We start from the raw sequence: 19,631 nt of genomic DNA on the forward strand, positions 1-19,631 counted from the left end.
CATGCACACGTATGTTTATTGCGGCAGTATTCACAATAGCAAAGACTTGGAACCAACCCAAACGTCCAACAATGATAGACTGGATTAAGAAAATGTGGCACATATACACCATGGAATACTATGCAGCCATAAAAAATGAAGAGTTCATGTCCTTTGTAGGGACGTGGATGAAACTGGAAACCATAATTCTCAGCAAACTATCACAAGGACAAAAAAACAAACACCACATGTTCTCACTCATAGGTGGGAATTGAACAATGAGAACATGTGGACACAGGAAAGGGAACATCACACTCCGGGGACTGTTGTGGGGTGGGGGTAGCGGGGACGGATAGCATTAGGAGATATGCCTAATGCTAAATGACGAGTTAATGGGTGCAGCACACCAACATGGCACAGGTATACATATGTAACAAACCTGCACATTGTGAACATGTACCCTAAAACTTAAAGTATAATAATAATGAAATAAAATAAAAAAAGAATTGCATCTGACTTCTCCACAGGAAACATGCAAGCAAGGAAATATTTAAAGTGTTGGGAGAAAGAAAGCACAACCTAGAGTACTGTACTTTGTGAAATTATCCTTCAAAAGTGAAGAAGAAATAAATACTTTTTTAGGTAAATAAAAAATTGAGAAAATTTATTGACAGTAGATCTGGCTTATAAGAATGTTAGAAGAAGCACTTTTGCAGCTTATTTTTTATTTGTAAATTATTTCACAGAAAACAGTTCATTCAAAATAAGAATGGCAAGATTATATACGTATATATGTACATATTATATATATAAATGAATATATTCTTGTCACTTTATTTTGAATATATATACGTATTATATATGCTTATGTGGAATTGAGATGAATGATAGCAAAGATACAAGGGACAGGAGGAAGAAATAAAGATAATTTGGTTATTATAAGATACTTACACTACCCATGAAGTGGAATAGTGCCATTTGAAAGTTGACTTGGTTCAGTCATAAATATAAATTGCAAACTCTGGGGTAACCACTAAAAGAAATATAACTAATATGCTAAGAAAGAAAAATGGAATCATGAAATTCTAAATTAAAACCACAGAAGAAAGAAAAAGGTGGAAGACAAAACTAAGAACAAAAATAAGGGCAACATATAAAAAAGAGTAACAAATATGGTAAATATTAATCCAAATATATCAGTAATCACTTTGAACAGCAATGGGCTGAATGCATCCAATAAGAGACAGAGATTGTCAGAGTGGATCAAAAAACAAGTTCAACTATATGTTGTCTTTACATATAAACATACATATAGATTAAAAGCATAGAAATGGAAAAAGACATACCATGCTAATGTCAGAGGCATTCGAACCAGAGCGACTCCATTTTGAGAGAGGGCTAGGAAAATGAGGCTGAGACTTGCTGGGCTGTATTCCCAGAAAATTAGGCATTCCTAGCCTCTAGATGTTTATGGATAAGAGAACAAATTAATAATGTTTACTAAAACAGACCCAGACTTGGGAGTGTCCAAATATCCTGATATCTGGAGAACAAAGGCATTCCTAATTTTGCTTTAAAGATAATAACATCGATCCTTGCAAAATGTAGTAATTAAGAAAATTAACCCTTTATCATAAACGCTTGTGGCAGAACACATCTCCACAAGATCTGTTTCTATCCTGTATATATACAAGCATTGTACTTAGGGTGGACACACTCCTTCTCTTACTTTCAGGAATGTCCTACTCTGTCTATGGAGTAGCTGTCATTTCACTGCTTTACTTTCTTAATAAACTTGCTTTTACTTTTCACTGTGGACTCACCTTGAATTCTTTCTTGCGCAAGATCCAAGAACCCTCTCTTGGGGTCTGGATGGGGGCCCCTTTCCTGTAACACTAGCACTAATCAAAAATAGTAGGGGGAACTATGTTAACTTCAGACAATGCAGACAGGCTTTCATGATACAAGACAATGCAGACAGCAGAACCAAGGAAAATTTTCACAGATAAAGAGGGACATTACATACTGATAAAGAGATTAATTCTCCAAGGAGATACGATAATCATTAATGTATATGTGTCTAATAAAAACGTTTCAAAATACATGTGGCAAAAACTGACAGAAATGCAAGGAGAAATAGATGAAGAGACTATTATAGTTGGAGACTTCAACACCCCTCTATCAGAAATGTAGAGATGATTCAGCAAGCAGAAAATCAGTAAGAACATAGTTGAATTCACCAACACCACTAATCACCTGGATGTAATTGATATCTACAGACTACTTCATCCAACAACAGCAAAATACCCATTTATTTTAAGCTCATATGCAATATTCACCAAGACAGACCACATTCTGGACCATAAAATACACCTAAACAAATTTAAAAGAATACAAATCCTACAGTGTCTACTCTCAGACCACAACAGAAATAAACTAGAAATCAAGAACAGAAAGATAACTGGAAAACCTCCAAATAGTAGGAGATTAAACAACATGCTGTAAACAACACATAGATCAGTGGATTAGAGAAGAAATCTCAAGATAAATTTTAAAATGTTTTGAACTAAATGAAAATAAAAACAAAACATCAAAATGTGCAGGATATAACAAAAGCAGTATTTAGATGGCAACTTATGGCATTGAATGCATATAGTAGAAAAAAAAGATCTAAATCAATAATCTAAGTTTTACCCTAGGAAACTAGACACAGAACAGCAAATTAAACTCAAAGTAAGCAGAAAACAAATAAGAAAAAGCAGAGGCCAGGCACAGTGGCTCACGCCTGTAATCCCAGCACTTTGGGAGGCTAAGACAGGTGGATCACCTGAGGTAAGGAGTTGAGACCAGCCTGACCAAGATGGTAAAACCCCGTCTCACTAAAAATTCAAAAAATTAGCTGGGTGTGGTGGCTCACAACTGTGATCCCAGCTACTTTGGAGGCTGAGTCAGGAGAATTGCTTGAACCTGGAAGGTTGTAGTGAGCCGAGATCACACCACTACACTCCAACCTGGGCAACACAGCAAGACTCCATCTCCAAGAAAAAAGAAAAGAAAAAGTAGAGTCGGTATCAATAATATTTAAATAAATAGGAAAAAAACACCAATATCAAAAGCTAATTCTTTGAAAAGATTAATAAAATCAATACACCTCTGTGACATTGTGATATAATAAGAAATATATATTTGGTCTCTGCCTATGGTTCCTGACATGAAGGTCCTAAGTCCCTTGAAATTTCCTAGATAATAGGAGCATCTTTTGTTCTAATTAGGTGGTTCTTGGTGGGCTCTTGCATAGCCTCAGGATAAGGCTGGTTACCAGGGAAAATGATCATGAGATCAGGTGGTTGGAACTTGAAGTCCTACTCACCAATCTCAGAGGAGGAGAGAAGGGTTGAAGGTTGAGCTGACCAACGCTGGCTAATGGTTTAATTAATCATGCCTACATGATGAAGCCGTGATAAAAACACAAAAATACAGGGTTCAGAAAATTTCCAGATTGCTAAACACATGGAGTTTCCCGGAGGCTTGTACACTGAGAGAGGGCATAGAAGCTCCATGCCCCTTTCCTTCCAGACCTTGCCCTATACATCTCTCCACCTGGCTGTTCATCTGAATACTTTGTAGCATCCTCTATAATAAATGTGTAAATATAAGTAAAATGTTTTCCTGAGTTCTATGAGCTACTCTACCAAATTAACTAAACTCAAGGAGGGGGTCATGGAAACCTCAATTTATAGCCAGTTGGTCAGAAGCACAGGTCATAACCTGGGACTTCCAACTGGCATCTGAGGTGGGGGCAGTCTTGTAGGACTGAGTCCTCACCCTGTGGGATCTGATGCTATTTCTGGGTAGATAGTGTCAGAATCAAGTCACATTATAGGACACCCAGTTGGTATCCTCTGGAGAATTACTTGATGTGTGCCTGGGAAAAAAATGCATATGTTTGGTGTCAGAAGTGTTCTACTGAGTGGTGCAGGAGGGTATGAAAAACACTCTTTTCTTCTATGTCTTACAGCCAGGCTAACTATTGAAAGGAACACAAATTATGAGTACAGAAATGAAAGTGCTCAATGGTACGCTCTACCAAAGATTTAAGGAAAAAATTATACCAATTCTCGACTCTCTTTCAAAAGATAGAAACAGAGGGAATAGTTTCATATTGTATGGGACCAGTATTACTCTAATACCACTACCAAACAAAGACATTACAAGAAAAGAAAACCACAGACTAATATCTCTCATAAATATAGATGTAAAAATTCTCAACAAAATATTAGCAAAACAAATCTAACAATTATAAAATATTATACATACAACTAAGTGGAATTTATCCCATGTATGAAAGCCTTGTCCAACATTCAAATATAAATTAATGTAATCCATCATATCAACAAGTGTTAGAATAAAATATTTAGAATAAAAGCCACATTGTTATACCAATACATGTAGAAAAAGCATATGAAAAATCCAACACTGATCCATCATAAAAACTCTCATGTAAATTGGAAATAAAGGTGAACCTCCACTTGATTAAAAATTATTTACAAAACACCTACAACTAACATCATACTTAAAAAGGTGGGAAACTAGAGGCTTTTCTACTAATCACAGAAACAAGGCAAGGATCTCACCTCTCACCACTGCTTTTTACAATACCATACTGGAAGTTCTAGCAAATGTAATGACAAGAAAAGAAAATGTATACAGATTTAGAAAGAAGAAATAAAACTGGTCTTTGTCGACAGATAACATCATTATCTATGTAGAAAATCTGAAAGAATCACCAGAAAAAAAATCCTGGAACTAATAGGAAATTTAACAAGCTTTCATGACACAAGGTTAATGTACAAAAATCAATTACTTTCCTGTATACAAGCAGTGAACAAGTGAAATTTGAAATTAAAAACATAATGCCATTTACATTAGCATAACAAAAAATGAAATATTGAGGTATGGATCTGGTAAAAATATGTACAAGACCTACAGGAAGAAATATAAAATTCTGATGAAAAAAATTAAAGAACTAAATAAATAGAAAGATATTCATCCTTATGAACATGAAGACTCAGTATTTTCAAGATCTCAGTTCTTCCCAACTTGATTTATAGATTCAAAGCAATTCCAATCTAAATCCTACCCAGTTATTTTGTGGATACAAAAAAGTTGATTCTAAAATTTATATAGAGATGCAATAGACCCAGAATAACCAACAGAATATTGGAGAAGTTGGAGAACTAACAATACTCAGACTGAAAACTTGCTGTAAAACTGCAGTAATCAAGACAGCGTGGCACTGGTGAAAGAACAAACAAATAGATAAATGGAACAGAATAGAGAGCCCAGCAGTAAACCCACATTAGCATAGTCAACTAATCTTTCTTAAAGAAGCAAAGGCAGTACAATGAAGAAATTATAGTCTTTCTAACAAATGGTGCTGGAGCTACTGGACATCCACATGTGAAAACAATAAATCTGAACACAGAGCTCACATCCTTCACAAAAATTAAGTCAAAATGGATCACAGACTTAAATGCAAAATGCAAAACTATAAAACTCCTAGAAGATAGCATAGGAAAAAATCTAAATAATCTTCAGTTTGGCAATCACTTCTTAGTTACTACATCAAAGATACAATCCATGAAAGAAGTAATTGATAAGCTGGACTTCATTAAAATTAAAATTTTCTGCTTTGCAAAAGATGCTATCAAGAGGAAGCAAAGAAAAGCCACAAGTTGGAAAAAGTATATGCAAACAAAATATCTGGATAAAGGACTGTTATCCAAAATATACAAAGAACTCTTAATACAGATGCTTCTTGATTTACAATGGGATTACTTCTCAATAAATCTCATGATAAGTAAAAAAATCATAAGTCAAACAACCTTAAGTCCAGATGGTTACTGACTTAAGATATACTGGGTTATGTCCCAATAAACCCACTGGAAAGTTGAAAATTTTTAAGTCAAACCACCCTACGTTGGGGACCATCTGTACTCAACAATAAGAAAACAAACTGATTAAAAAGTGGGCCAAAGATCTTAATAGATTTCCCATCAAAGAAGATACACAGATGGCAAATAAGCATATGAAAGATGCTCCACATCATATGACATCAGAGGAATGTAAAATAAAAGGACACTGAGATGCCACTGCTTACTTATTAAAATGGCAAAATCCATATTAGTATCAGTATTAGATAACATAAAATGCCAGCTAGCATATGAAACAACAGGCACTTTAACTATTGCTGACGGGAATGCAAAAACAATCTTGTTCCTTGGTATTTACTCAAAGGAGTTGAAAACTATGTCTATACACCACCTGCACATGGATATTTATAGCAGCTTTATTCAGAATTGTCAAAACTTGAAAGCAACCGATATATCCTCCAGTAGGTGAACAGATAAAATTAACTGTGGTGTACTCAGACAATGGAATATTATTTAGCACTAAAAACTGCGCTATCAAGCCGTGGAAAGACATGGAGACATTTAAACATGTATTACTAAGTGAAAGAAGTAGATCTGAAAAGGCTACATAACATATGATTCCAACTATAAGACGTATTGGAAAAAGCAACACTGTGGAGACAAAACTATTGTTAAAAGGTCAGTAGTTGCCAAGGGTTAGAGGAGAGGAAGGGATGAATCAGTCAGAACACAGAGAATTTTTAGGGCAGTGAAACTACTCTGAATGATACTATAATGGTGAATACTTGCCACTATTCACTTCTTCAAATTCGTAGAATGTACAACACCAAGAGTGATTCCTAATGTAAAAACTTTGGACTTTGGGTGAAAATGTTGTGTCAACATAGATTCATCAATTGTAACAAATGTACTAATCTTGTGAGGGAGATGCTGATAACGGGGGAGGCTATGCATGTATGGGGGCAAGAGGTATGTGAAACCTCTGTACCTTCTGCTCAATTTTGCTGTAAACCTAAAACTGCTATTTTTTAAGTGTATTACATTTTTAAAAATGCAATGTCAGTTCAACTTCAAATTTTAGGCTGACCTAATTGGTTGCCACAAAATCATAGGCAAAACCTAATATTTATTGCATCACAGATAGACATGTGGATAAAAAGGAGTGGAGAATTATTTCTTATGATCAGATCTTTTAGTTAGAAAGACTTACACACAAAAATGCCTAGACAAGTAAAGCCTAATTTTCATGGACTTCAGTTATCTAGAAAATTAAGTCAAATAATTCATTTGCTTATATATATAGTGAGTAAAAACAATTAATGTAAAACATGATTTATAACTATAAAACCATATGCCACAAATAATATATGCTTACGTGTTACAATGAAGTATATTGTGCCATGCTAAGATTGTTAGAAGATAATTTTCATAACAATGTTTAATGTCCTACATGGCAAAGAGTTTATTTAAGTCATTAATTAATGAGAGTAGGAAGATGTTATATCTGGTCCAAAGGAGAACTCAAAGAATGAATATATATGGGAAATCAGGAACACTTGAGTTGACAAATAGATAAAAACTAGTTGAAATCCATGGGGCAATAATTCATTGAACTTATTTGGATACAAGTTATTTGCATTTGTATGAACAAGCAAAATTTGCATCATCATCAATTTTCTGTATTTGCAGGACACTCAGTAATGACTTCTGCTAATTTCAAGACTTTCACATTTTTTTCTGACAGTAAACAATTTTGCTCTATTTTGTTAAAAAGACTAAACAGTATCTCCTATACTTTGCACAAAAACAAGATGTCCTTATCTGTTCACTCTCATTTTTCCCCAGCCGACCAAACTTTATTCTTTTTATAAGCATAATTTCAGAAACTATAAGAAAAGTTATCCTTACCCAACATCCGCAAGAACTTTTCCACCTGTTGACTGATGTGTGAATTTCTTACATAGGGAATTGTCAACGACTAAAACAAAGACTACCCAAGGAGAAAGAAAAAAAACCCCTCAGTTTATTAACTTGCCAGACAAGAGAACATACCCAAATGTCAAACTTCACTAAGTAGATCACCTGGGGGTGGGAGGAACTCAAGGACTCCAAGAAAGGTAGGTTTGAAAACCTAGCATGAAATAAATCCTCAGGTCTGCACGTAATTGGTTAAAACAAACACCATTGTCCATTGGTCAAAAACAGTTTTCCATTAAGTCCAATAAGAGTCTGGTATACTGGAGTCATTCAAACTTCATGATTCTTAGCTGCTTAGAAAAATTACAGTGGTTAGCTTTGATATCTCCCGGGCAAATGTTGAAATAAATGGAAAATTTTCATCCTCGCAGTGTAGCCTCTTAGGTCAGAAGACAGAAAAATATGGCTGTGGGCCAAGTCTAAAACCCTTTTTAGTATGGCCTGTGATCTAAGAATGCTTTTTACATTTCTAAATGGCTGTAAAAAAGTCAATAAAAGAAAAAAATCTGCCACAGAGACCATATGTGGGTTATAAAGCCTAAAATATTTACCACCTGGCCTTTTACAGAAGAAATTTGCTGACGTCTGTCTTAGATCACAATGTGAGATAAGGTTTATGTTCCAGATAACCCTAAATACACAAAATGGATGTAATTTTATAGTAAGATACTAACATAACAGTCTTTTCTGAATTATAATGGATAGAAGATGGAAGTAACAGGGAAGCACTAATTTCCTAGAAGGAGAGTGAATTTTTTAAAAACGCATAGAAGGGATATCAAACATGGAAAGTGGAGTTAGCCAGGCAAACATCACAACTGGCCTAGTGGGCAAGGATTAGAAAAAGAAAGAGGACTAACAGGAAATTAATGAAGGTGAGTTAACTCATTATGCAAATAACATCTTGTGTAACATCTCTCTAACAACTAACCATGGCATGTGCTCATTTGTGGACAGAACAGGAAAATCACAGTAAGAATAAAAGCCAACTGACCCTAAAAAGTACTAGCCTGTATTAAATTTAAAAATACAGACTAAGAGCGTAAATTTAAGGATAAATTGAAAAGTTTTTGTACAAGCAGGAGCCCCATCTAATATGAAGTCTAGGTTTGTATACAAAGAGGGGTAATTAGGTAGACCTTTTGAAACAAAATATTATGAATCATCGCTGTCCCATATTAGGAAAACCATGTTTTAGGGTGTTGCTGTGTGGGTGGCCATACTTCAGCTTTTCAATTAGGCAAGCACTGGGCAGGTTGGAGGTGGAATGGCTACACTATCACTCAATGGCCCTTCTGGGATCACTGCCTCCAATAGGTCTGCATGCTATTAGCATACAAAATGGCTAAGATAGGGTGTGTCGACTGTGAAGAAAAAGTATGGTTTCTCTTGCAGACCTGCACATGTATTCTCTTATTCCTTATGCTAAGGGCTTTTTCTGCTTCAGCTTATCTCTTTCATTTCTTCTACATCTGTTTTCACCACAGTTTTCATCTACCCATCACTAAACCAGTATAACATCCCCATGACAGGTTCTCACGTTTCTTTCACACAGAATAGTCTTCTTTATTATCATTCTTTTCATAATTGTTACAGAATTTGCTCTGATTCCTAAGAAACATGCAACTCTGAGGACAGGAAGAGAGATGAACAAAAATGCTTCAGTTCGCTCGTGCTCTCTCTCTCTCTCTCTCTCTCTCTCTCTCCCCTTCCCCTCCCCACCCTTTCTCTCCCTTTCCTGGTCCAAAGAAAGAACTGAAGAGTTATTTTTAAAAATAACAATATAACTGTACTCCAAACCAAGAAAAGGTATTATTAAGAGATCAAAAATGTTAAAGTAGAAGATATGAGAAGACGGGGATTCTTACACCTCTTGACAGAGATGGAATTTATGGTGGGTAATCTAATACAATGGGTCAGAATTTGAAATATGTATATCCTTTGATCTAGAAGTTTTAGGAATTTGTCCCTAAAGACACAATAAGAGAAGTGCTTGAAAGTATAAGAATAAGGATGTTTATTGCCATAATGTGTATACTAGTGAAATAAGGGAGAAAAGTTCAAAAAATTGATGACATAAATCATGGTACTTTCATATAAAAAACATGCTGAAATCATTAAAATGACAAGGCTTATATTTATGTTTGATGTAGAAAGGCAGCCATAATGCCTATGTTGTTCAATCAAAAAGCAGGTTATAAGCCAGCATGTGTAGTGTGTACTAATAATTCTCCACAATTAGAAGAAAAGGATTTTCACTTTCTATTTCTTAGATCGCATTATGATTTGAACTTCTTACAGTGATCATGTATTAATTTTGTAATAAATAAATAAAAATAATTGTACCATTATTCACAGTCCTCTGCAACCCAACACAAGCTGATCCCATTCCTGCTATTTTTCCTTCCACTTCTCCCTCACTCCAAATTGGTTTAGCACTGCCAAACTATGCTTTTTAATGTCCTGTGTTTTACAGTTTTTCTCAGGGATTTTCCTGTCTGGAATGCTCTCTGCCCCAGCCTTGCCCTTTTCCCTTCTGTTAATCTTTCAAGACCTATCTCCAGAAGTCTCCTTGATCAGTCCATCTGGAATCAATCATCCACGTCTTTTAACCCCTATGGAACTTTCAGTCTGGACTAAGGCTTCTTAACGTCGTCTATTTCTCCTTGCATTTCTGTCAGTTTTTGCCACATGCATTTTGAAATGTTTTTATTAGACACATATACACATAATTCTCCATGGAGATACAACAATCATTAATGTATATGTGTATGTCCATTTCTTTAGACAGAGTCCACAGCTTTGAGCAGATTTTCAAAAGAGCACAAACATAGTCATTTGTCTAAATACCTTTAATTTACCAAAGTATAGTGTTCAGCTTTATGATATTACTTCTATTATTTTCTTAAAATGTCACTTAAATCTTTTTACTTAACTTTTAAACATATCTATTTCTTCTCTCCAAACACTAAGTAAATTGAGAATAAGAACCAAGGTGTAAACTTTTTTCAATCCCTCATCAAAACTTGCACAGTTCAAAGAACACAGGTGGAATTTTTTAAATGTATGTTGATTTGGTGAGAATTTGCACAAGAAAATGTGTGGTCAATCACGCAAATTAATAAGACACAAAGCTTGAAAGAAAAATAATCTGTCGGGGAAAGAACCAAAATAGAAACCTTGTCCTCAGTTCTGAGACAGCAGTTCTTCAAGGTCTTGCTGGCCCTTGATAATCAGATGACTCACCATCAGGACACAAAGGAAAGCACAAAAATACCTGAACAGGGCCAGGTGCAGTGGCTCATGCCTGTAATCTCAGCACTTTGGGAGGCCGAGGCGGGCAAATCACCTGAGGTCGGGAGTTCGAGATCAGCCTGACCAACATGGAGAAACCCCATCTCTACTAAAAATACAAAATTAGCCGGGTGTAGTGGCACGTGTCTGTAATCCTAGCTACTCGCGAGGCTGAGGCAGGAGAATCACTTGAACCCGGGAAGCGGAGGTTGCAGTGAGCCGAGATCATGCCATTGCACTCTAGCCTGGGCAACAAGAGTGAAACTCTGTCTCAAAAAAAAGAAAGAAAAGAAATACCTGAACAGGATCTGGCAGATAGATAAACCTTCCCACATGATGGTACATAAGTTAACATAACATTGAAGTTTCCCACAGGTAATATTCCAGAAGAAATTTATAAACAGGTCAATGCAGGTATAAATGAAAAAGAAACATGTATGGATATTTAACATGGATATTTTTAGAATACAAAATTTTTCTTAAAAGATTAGGCACACAATTAAGGATCCCCTATCAGAAAATAGAGATGTACTTGTTTGACACAATTTCACTAATAATAAGAAACTTATTCCATCTTGAATAATGAGAGAGCAGAATTTTGTATTCCCTATTAAGTGTTCTGAGTTTTGGAACATTGGACAAATCACTTAATGATGCTGGATTTCATTTCTCATAAAATGAGAGAGGCTGACATAACAGAAGAGAGACTGAGAAGTAGACTCATACTTGTGTCAGGAGATAGACCCATTCTTTTCAAACTGAATGTTTAGGATATATAGGGAGGTAAGCACAAAATTATAAGTTAAAAATGGTCACATATTGTTGAAGCAGAAAATGTACTAAACATATAAGAGGAACAAAGCTTTTCAATGAAAATCAGTGTAACATGGAGGAAATAAAGGAGGAGATTCTTTATGGAATTCTTCTATGAAATAAAGCAATCTTTTTCAAGGAGCCACCTTGATGGAAAAGGTTCATGATACAAAGGTGCCTAGTGAAATAGCCTCAGTTTTCTGGAACTAGACAGGTACCTAAACCATTCTAGATATGATATTAGCAAAACTTTGTGACACAATTCAGAGAAGAATGGAGTATGGAGGGAGAAAAAATGAGTGAGATGAAATAAGGCATGGGTGGCAGAAGAAGAGCCTACAGATCAATGTTAGCTGGTGAGAAGATCCCAGAGGCAGGGTGACAGAACACTTTTAAGATCAAAATTGGCTCACGTTTACTCTTAAGTTTCTGCTGTGTGGTGCTATGCTGCAAATTCATTGCCACTCAACTATTTTTTTAACCAACATTTAGTATTCCTACATATACCTTGTATGAGTTACATTATGGGGAAATGAATGAAGGGAACCCTATTTTTTTTATCATCAAGGAGGTGGGAAAAAAATAGCTAAAGATGATAAGACTTGAGAGAGAGACTGAAAGTTCAGTGAAAGCAGGAAATCTGAGAGACAGGTGACCAACACAACCTGAGAGACAGGTGACCTAGCCCCTAGGAATGTACACATACCATGAGAAGGGCTTTGGAATTCTCACAGGACATGGGAATGAGGGTATTAAGCCAATTTAATTTAATTCATGCAGACAAGGAAGCTCAGCCAAGCAGAAATATTGGTTCAATGAACATGGGTATACCATGGATAAAGATTCTAAATCTTACGACCTCAAATACAACCTTGTTTATTGGTTTTAGGTTCCACTCCCAAATTTCAGAATGCAAGTATTTACCCTCCTCTGACATTAGAGAGGTTTTAAGAAGTACTGGACTTGGCAATATCAAATGATACATTCAAGCCTAACATTCTACATCTCTGCAAAACATTGTGCAGCTATTAAGAAAAAATAATCCTTTACTTCATAAAGCAGTTGCAGGTAAAAGGCAAAACTAGAACTGTAAAGGAATCCATTTTCTGTAAGAATATATCTACCTGATACCAAAGTACAGGCTGCAATTTGTTCTTCTAGAGAAAATTCAGAGCACAATTTGTTGCATTTTTACTATACCTTATATGGGGCTTAACTCAAAACTCTCACAAAGAAATTGTGCCTCATAAGTTTTACCATGACATGGACCTGCAAGTTGAAAAACCAGCCCCTTAGATGCAATTCCATGGGCACTTTCTGAAATTATCAATAATCCAGTATCTTTAAACCATTCATCAGCATTAGTGTCAGGTTGCAAATTTGTCCAGTCAGACATATCAATCACATATAGCAATGATGACAGCAGCTGCAAATCAGAGAAAGCCAAATTACCTGCCAAGGCCTCCCACACTTAGAAAAACATTTAACAAAGACAGCTGATTAACTCATTCTCACGTAGTCATTTACCCAGGCTTGCAGAGTTCATTCAAAAGTAATTTCCACTACTTTAGTAAGCAATCTATATAACTTGCTAATGAGAATGTGTCAGAATATGTCTTTACAGAGTCATTATGTGAAATGTCATAGATATGTGGTTATGAGATCTTCAAAATATACATGGTTCCATCTCAAAAAAAGAGTTCACACAGGCGCCTAATGAGGAATCTTTTAGAAATTTGTCATAATTCTATCACAGTTTAGATGCGATTATCCAGGAGTTAAGTAAAAACCTATATTTATTCTAGCAAATTAATCAGAATTATATGTTATTCCATCAAAATTATTTAATAAAAGGACTATTCTAAGTATTGTTTTAATAAAATACTGAGTTAAGATACTTAAATCCACTTGCTTCATTTTCCCCATCTTTGTGCACCTGTACTGGGTTGTGCATGCTTGTATTGACATGCTCACCATTTATTTACCTTCATTCTACGGATCAAATAAAACCAAGAGCGAAACTACCAAATCATTTTCAGAGAGTTGGCATAGTGAAGAGCTGGGGCAGATGTTAAAAACGAGAATAACTGTCTTACAACAGCAAAAATACAAAAAGAAAACATGCAGGTAGGTCTATTCAATTTTAGCATGAGAAGCAAAGTCAGGAAGCACAAAGCCCTTTGTGAACACTGTTACGATGGTGAAATCTAACTGAAACAAGGATGATCGACATCACTATTCATAATATGAAAGGATTCACCTGTCTGTAATTAACTCCATTTAGGCTCCAATTAACAGAAGCTGCTAGGAATTTTAGCCAATGGTATGGCTATCTGGGATATAGTATGTACCCAAAGATTTATTGGTGGCCACATTTATGAGTAAATTGCCTTCAAGAATATGAATAATTTTCAGCCCCGTAACACCCCCTACCGACTTCATCTCTTACATAGAGGAGATGTGACTTTAGTTTTTCTAGGAAATGCAACCTAGAAATTCTGTTCAACCTGACCCTGCTAGTGATAACTCTTCTAACTCTTGGACTTTTGCCCAATACTAAAACTGTTCTCTGCCACAACTCCTACTGAACACATAATATACACACACAAAAATATTATTATCATATTGTCATATTTAGGTAAACATTATAACACAGTACCCACATATGTGATGGAACATTCCCTGATTGGAATTAAACACTTGCTAAAGAATTGCAGGTGTCTTTTAAATAATCAAGTCAGTCCCAAATGCAGGAAGAAAGAAAACAAATAATCCGGCAATCAATACAGCATCAGCATCATTAACTCTAATCTCCAGAGTCTACTCTTTTTAGATGGGAGAGGAAAATAAGAAAATCTCAAAGCTATACTATTATGACAGTCAATTACATTTTGATAGAACAGTTTCATGCTTCCATCTGTAATTAAAGTCAGCAGTCTTATAAATTAAATTCCTACGAAGAGAAAATTGTATGGGAGCAGAGGGAGCACTTAGTTGTTCCTAAGATAAAAGCTGGGAAATAAATTGTGGATAAAGCAAACTATCTCTTAACAGCACAACTTATTAACCTACATACTGAGTATATTGTGATCAGGACATACGTACACCATCACCTGCATGCTAGAAACTATTTTTTTTAAATGGAAGACTGCATGATAGTTCACTTTCATTAATTTCAATTCAACAATGGCTCCAAATAACATATCTCAATGATGAAAAAACTTAAATGTTTTATAATAATCCATAAAAAAGCTTAAACTGCTGACAAATGTAAAATAACATTCCCCACATGATTCAATTTAAATTTTACTCCTCCTTCTACAAGCAAAGTGACTTCCCTGCTCTTTGATTTGAGGTATAATTTGCTGTGGCCAATGGTATGTTGGCAGACATGATGCATGTAGAGGATGGCAAACTACTGGCACAGGCAGTCTTGCTCTCATTTGGGTCTGTCTTCACCATGAGAAGATAATGCCCCGGCTGGTCCATTGGTCCCTGAAGATTAGCTACACATGCAAGCTGACTACAGATTCATGAAGTGAGCCCAACTAAAACCAGTATAACCATCCTGTTGAGCACAGCCTCAATTAGCCAACCATTAGCCACTGATCTGCAGATGCATGAGAAATAAATGATTATTATTGTATTATGACAGTGTATTTTTGTGGGAGTAGTAGACTGATATGGCTATCAAATAAAGCCAAAATTCCTTAATTCAGAATCCAATGTCTTTCATGTTCTTCTCCATGATGCTTTTACATAATTATCTAGTCATTCATTCAACCAACAAACACATATTGAGTACCTACTATATATTAGTTACAATTCAGGCACTGGGCATAGAGTGGTTAATAAAAGTTCACACTATCATGGAGCTTACATTCTAGAAGACAGAAAAAGAAAGAAAGAAATGTATAACGTGGTAGGTAGTGATAGCTTCAATGAAGAGCAGTGATAAGTAAAAGGAGAGAGAGGAACGGCAATAGCAGTGTGGTCAGGGAATATTTCTTTGATGAGGTAACATTTGAACATCTGAATTAAGGGAAACAGAAAGTTATGAGTATATCTTAGGAAAAAAATTCCAACTGTCAAAGGAAATAGGAAATGCAAAAAACTTTAGGGAGAACATACTAAATGCATTTCAACAACAGCATGGAAGTTAGTATTTTAAACACAATAAGAAAGACACAGGATAGGAGGATACAGTGTTGGGAGTGGCAGGAAGCTAGACCATGTAGACTTTGAGGCACTGCTTTAGCTTTTACTCTAAGAGAGAATGAAAACATCTAACTCATTGATAGCTACCTACCTAATTATCTACCTACCTACCTCTCTGTCCATCCATCTATCTGTCCATCTATCTATCCACCTATTTACCAATCTCATATATCTATTGTCTGTCATCTATATATCTTTATCTAGTTATTTATCCATTTACCTATGACAGTCTGCCATCTGTTGTAAACATCAGTCTCTGCTATAGCATTCCTACCAGATTCTGAGACTCTTGGTGGTAAGGGCTGTGTCTTACTCATGTCTTTATTCCACCCAATGCCTAATACATTGTAAGCTGTCAATAAATAGTGGTCAAATCATAGAGGAATTAATCCATGCACAAACATAAGTAGTACAATAATATTTTTCCTAATATTTTAATATCCTAATACAGTAAGTATTCCATTAGTAGCATGATTCTTGGGATCAAAGACTATGTAGTATGTGACCCTGAATAGAAGCAGAAGATTAGGAGAACTTTAGTAAATGCTATTGTTAACCTGAGGCTTTACTTAGGAAATTCATCTATAAAGTGTGGATAATTCAGACATTTATATTCCTACCTTCTTCTACATTTCCTACAACCTTAGAGCCTAGAAATTTTTGCCTTAATAGCAATATTGATAAGTGTTTTGGAGAACAATTTCTTTTCTTTGACTATATGGCTGAACAATATAAATAATAAGCGTAATGTGGGAATATATCTACATGGTAGCTACCTGCATTTCCAACTAGTTAGCTCTATTTTCAGCCCATGATGAAAAACATTATCTCAAAAATCCGTGCAGAAATTTGAGCTAGATGAGAGAAAATTCCAAAAATAAATTATGTGGCCCAGAAGAAACCAATGTAGCTTTATTTACTTTGCAGGAGGCAACTTTCAAACACAGCACAGTTACATGATGTGTAAAGAGTTTTTCTGAGCTTTATGGACTTCTTTATGGAAAGCCAACATATAAGCTATCCAGATAGCCAAACGTTATTGAGAGCTTCCAAAGACCCAAAGATGCCCTCACTATTGTCTCACAAACAAAATCTATGTAAATTATTTTGTTTCAAGCAGTAGAGGAAAAACAAGAAAACAAGAATGTAGATGGATCTGTCTTTTAGAATCCCACCCTACCATTTTGCAATATTGATAGCTGTTCTTTAAGAACAATTTCTTCCATGAACAAGATGATTCAAATACACTGGGACTCCACAGCATAAGGTGCAAATAGATTTTCTGTGAATTTGTTTTGTTTCCCTACAGAAATTGCCCTAAAAACTCAAATGCCCTTCAAAATCTATTTTGGATGGCAAAATAGTATTTGCCATGAATTCTGAAAGGAATGATCAGGCTTTTTGATAACAGATATTTGGGTCTACATGCAGAGACTCTTCTACTTTATCCCAAGCCTGATTCAAAATCCAGGCTATACGGGCGATATTTTTTTTTAAGACTTTCAACTTTGAAATGAGGTTATTTCATGCTTTTAAATCACAAAGAGAGAGCTTTGTAAGCAGTTCCTTCACAGCAGCCTCTGCTAGATCTTCGGAGATTGAATTCTTTCTTAGCTGGAGCAATGTCTCTGGAACAATAGTAGGAGTTGATTTTTCTCCTCAGTCAATTTTCTCCGTTAACAATTAGGATGTAGTGAGCTGCATTTGATCAGGTTGAAATGGCAGGTCAAAATCTATACTGACTAGATTTCACTGGATTTCCCAAGATGTTGCTCTTGCTATGCCCTTCAATTGTGTGGCTAGGGTCACTGAGGTTTCTTCATCAGGCCATTGTATTCTGAGTTTAAGTTGATTGTTTTCCTGGCTGAAGTGTACTCACCTTAGAAGATGAAAAGACTACCACTGTGTGTTTGATTACTTGTGTGTTTACATTTTTTCACCACAGCTTTCCTGGAGCATAAATTATCACTACAACAATCCACAGTATCATTACCATTAGCATGCATGTGGGCCTGTGTTCTTTTCGCGTATGGCTCACAAAGCCATGCACAAATGCGAAATGTCATTAATGTATCAGTGTCGAACTCTATACCTTCGTTTCAACTAAAGGAGGTTTCGTCTTTTCATTTTTAGTCTTTCCTGTGTGTTTCTAAGCCCGTATGTGTGCCTCTTGCTTTATTTTACTTTCTTTCCAAATCCCCTCCTGCTTTCTCCTTACAGAATATAAATTCTTTAAAGATTGGTTCTGATGGCAGCAGTGGCCCATCTAGAGTGGCCGCTGCCAAGACGGCGGCTGCAGTGTGGAGGCACTGCCGGCCTCCCACTCCACGGAGCAGGCAGGAGCCCCACGCCCCTCTGCCCTCCCTGGGTGCCCTGGGTGCCGCTGCGGCTACCTGGCACGCCTCTAGACCCTGGTGTCTCTGTGCTGTTGGGGGCCTGGTAAGGCCCTCCTGCCCCCTGCAGGCTCGGAAGTGCCTGCTCCCACTGCCTGGCTTCTCCTCGCTGTCAGCACTCACTCAGATCTCGGAGGCATGGCCAGGGCTGCACACTCCATGGAGCCGCAGGTGCCAGGGACAAGCAGGAACCCGCCTTTTCCAAGTTGGTAGGGCGGGAGCTCCCCTGGCGCAGCTTCAGCCGCCCAACCCCTGTTGCGGACCAGGCATCCCTGTGCTCTTGGGGCCCCGAGAAGGCACCCCTGCTCCCTGCAGGCTCAGAAGTGCCTGCTCTCACTGCCTGGCCTCTCCCTGCTCCCAGCACCCACGCCCACTCACATCATGGAGCAAGGTTGGGCCCGAGCCCAGGTGCTGTTGCTATGCAGCTGGATGGGCACACGCTTGGGGCAGCACTGACAGCCAGGCCCCTGCCACCTCAGCCCCCTCTGGACTTTGGGTGCCAGGAGCATGGGAGGGAAGCAGAAGTGGAGCTGAGGGCAGCTCAGCACTGGCCTGCAGGCACCCCTTGGCACCAACGGCCTGAGTGCCATGAAAGAGGGGCAGACAGGCTCCTGGACAGAAGGGGGAAGGTCCTTGGTGAAGCCCCACCTTGAGGCCAGGAAGGCCAGGAAGGCCAGGAGGGCTTGAGGGGGCCGGGCTGCCAGTCCTGCAGACTGGAGGGGGAACTGGCTGTGCTTTTTCCAGGGCCCACCCATGGCTGCCCATGGACCAACCAGCAAGCACTTCCCACTATGAAGCCCATAAAAATCCTAGACTCAGACAGAGCAGAGCAGATGTCTGGACAACCAGCTGCAGAGAAGGGCTACCCTCTCTCTTGAGGGCTGAACACTTCTCAGGATGGCCTGCCTGCAGAGAGGAGCCACAACTCCAGGGCCTCCCCTCTCAGCTCAGAGCTGAGCACTGGACAGGATGACCTGTTTATAGAAAGAAGCTACCCACTGCAGGTCTCCTCTGATCTTTTCTA

The sequence above is a fragment of the Pongo pygmaeus genome, chromosome 2 (genome assembly GCF_028885625.2).
Source record: "Pongo pygmaeus isolate AG05252 chromosome 2, NHGRI_mPonPyg2-v2.0_pri, whole genome shotgun sequence".
NCBI lineage: Eukaryota > Metazoa > Chordata > Mammalia > Primates > Hominidae > Pongo > Pongo pygmaeus.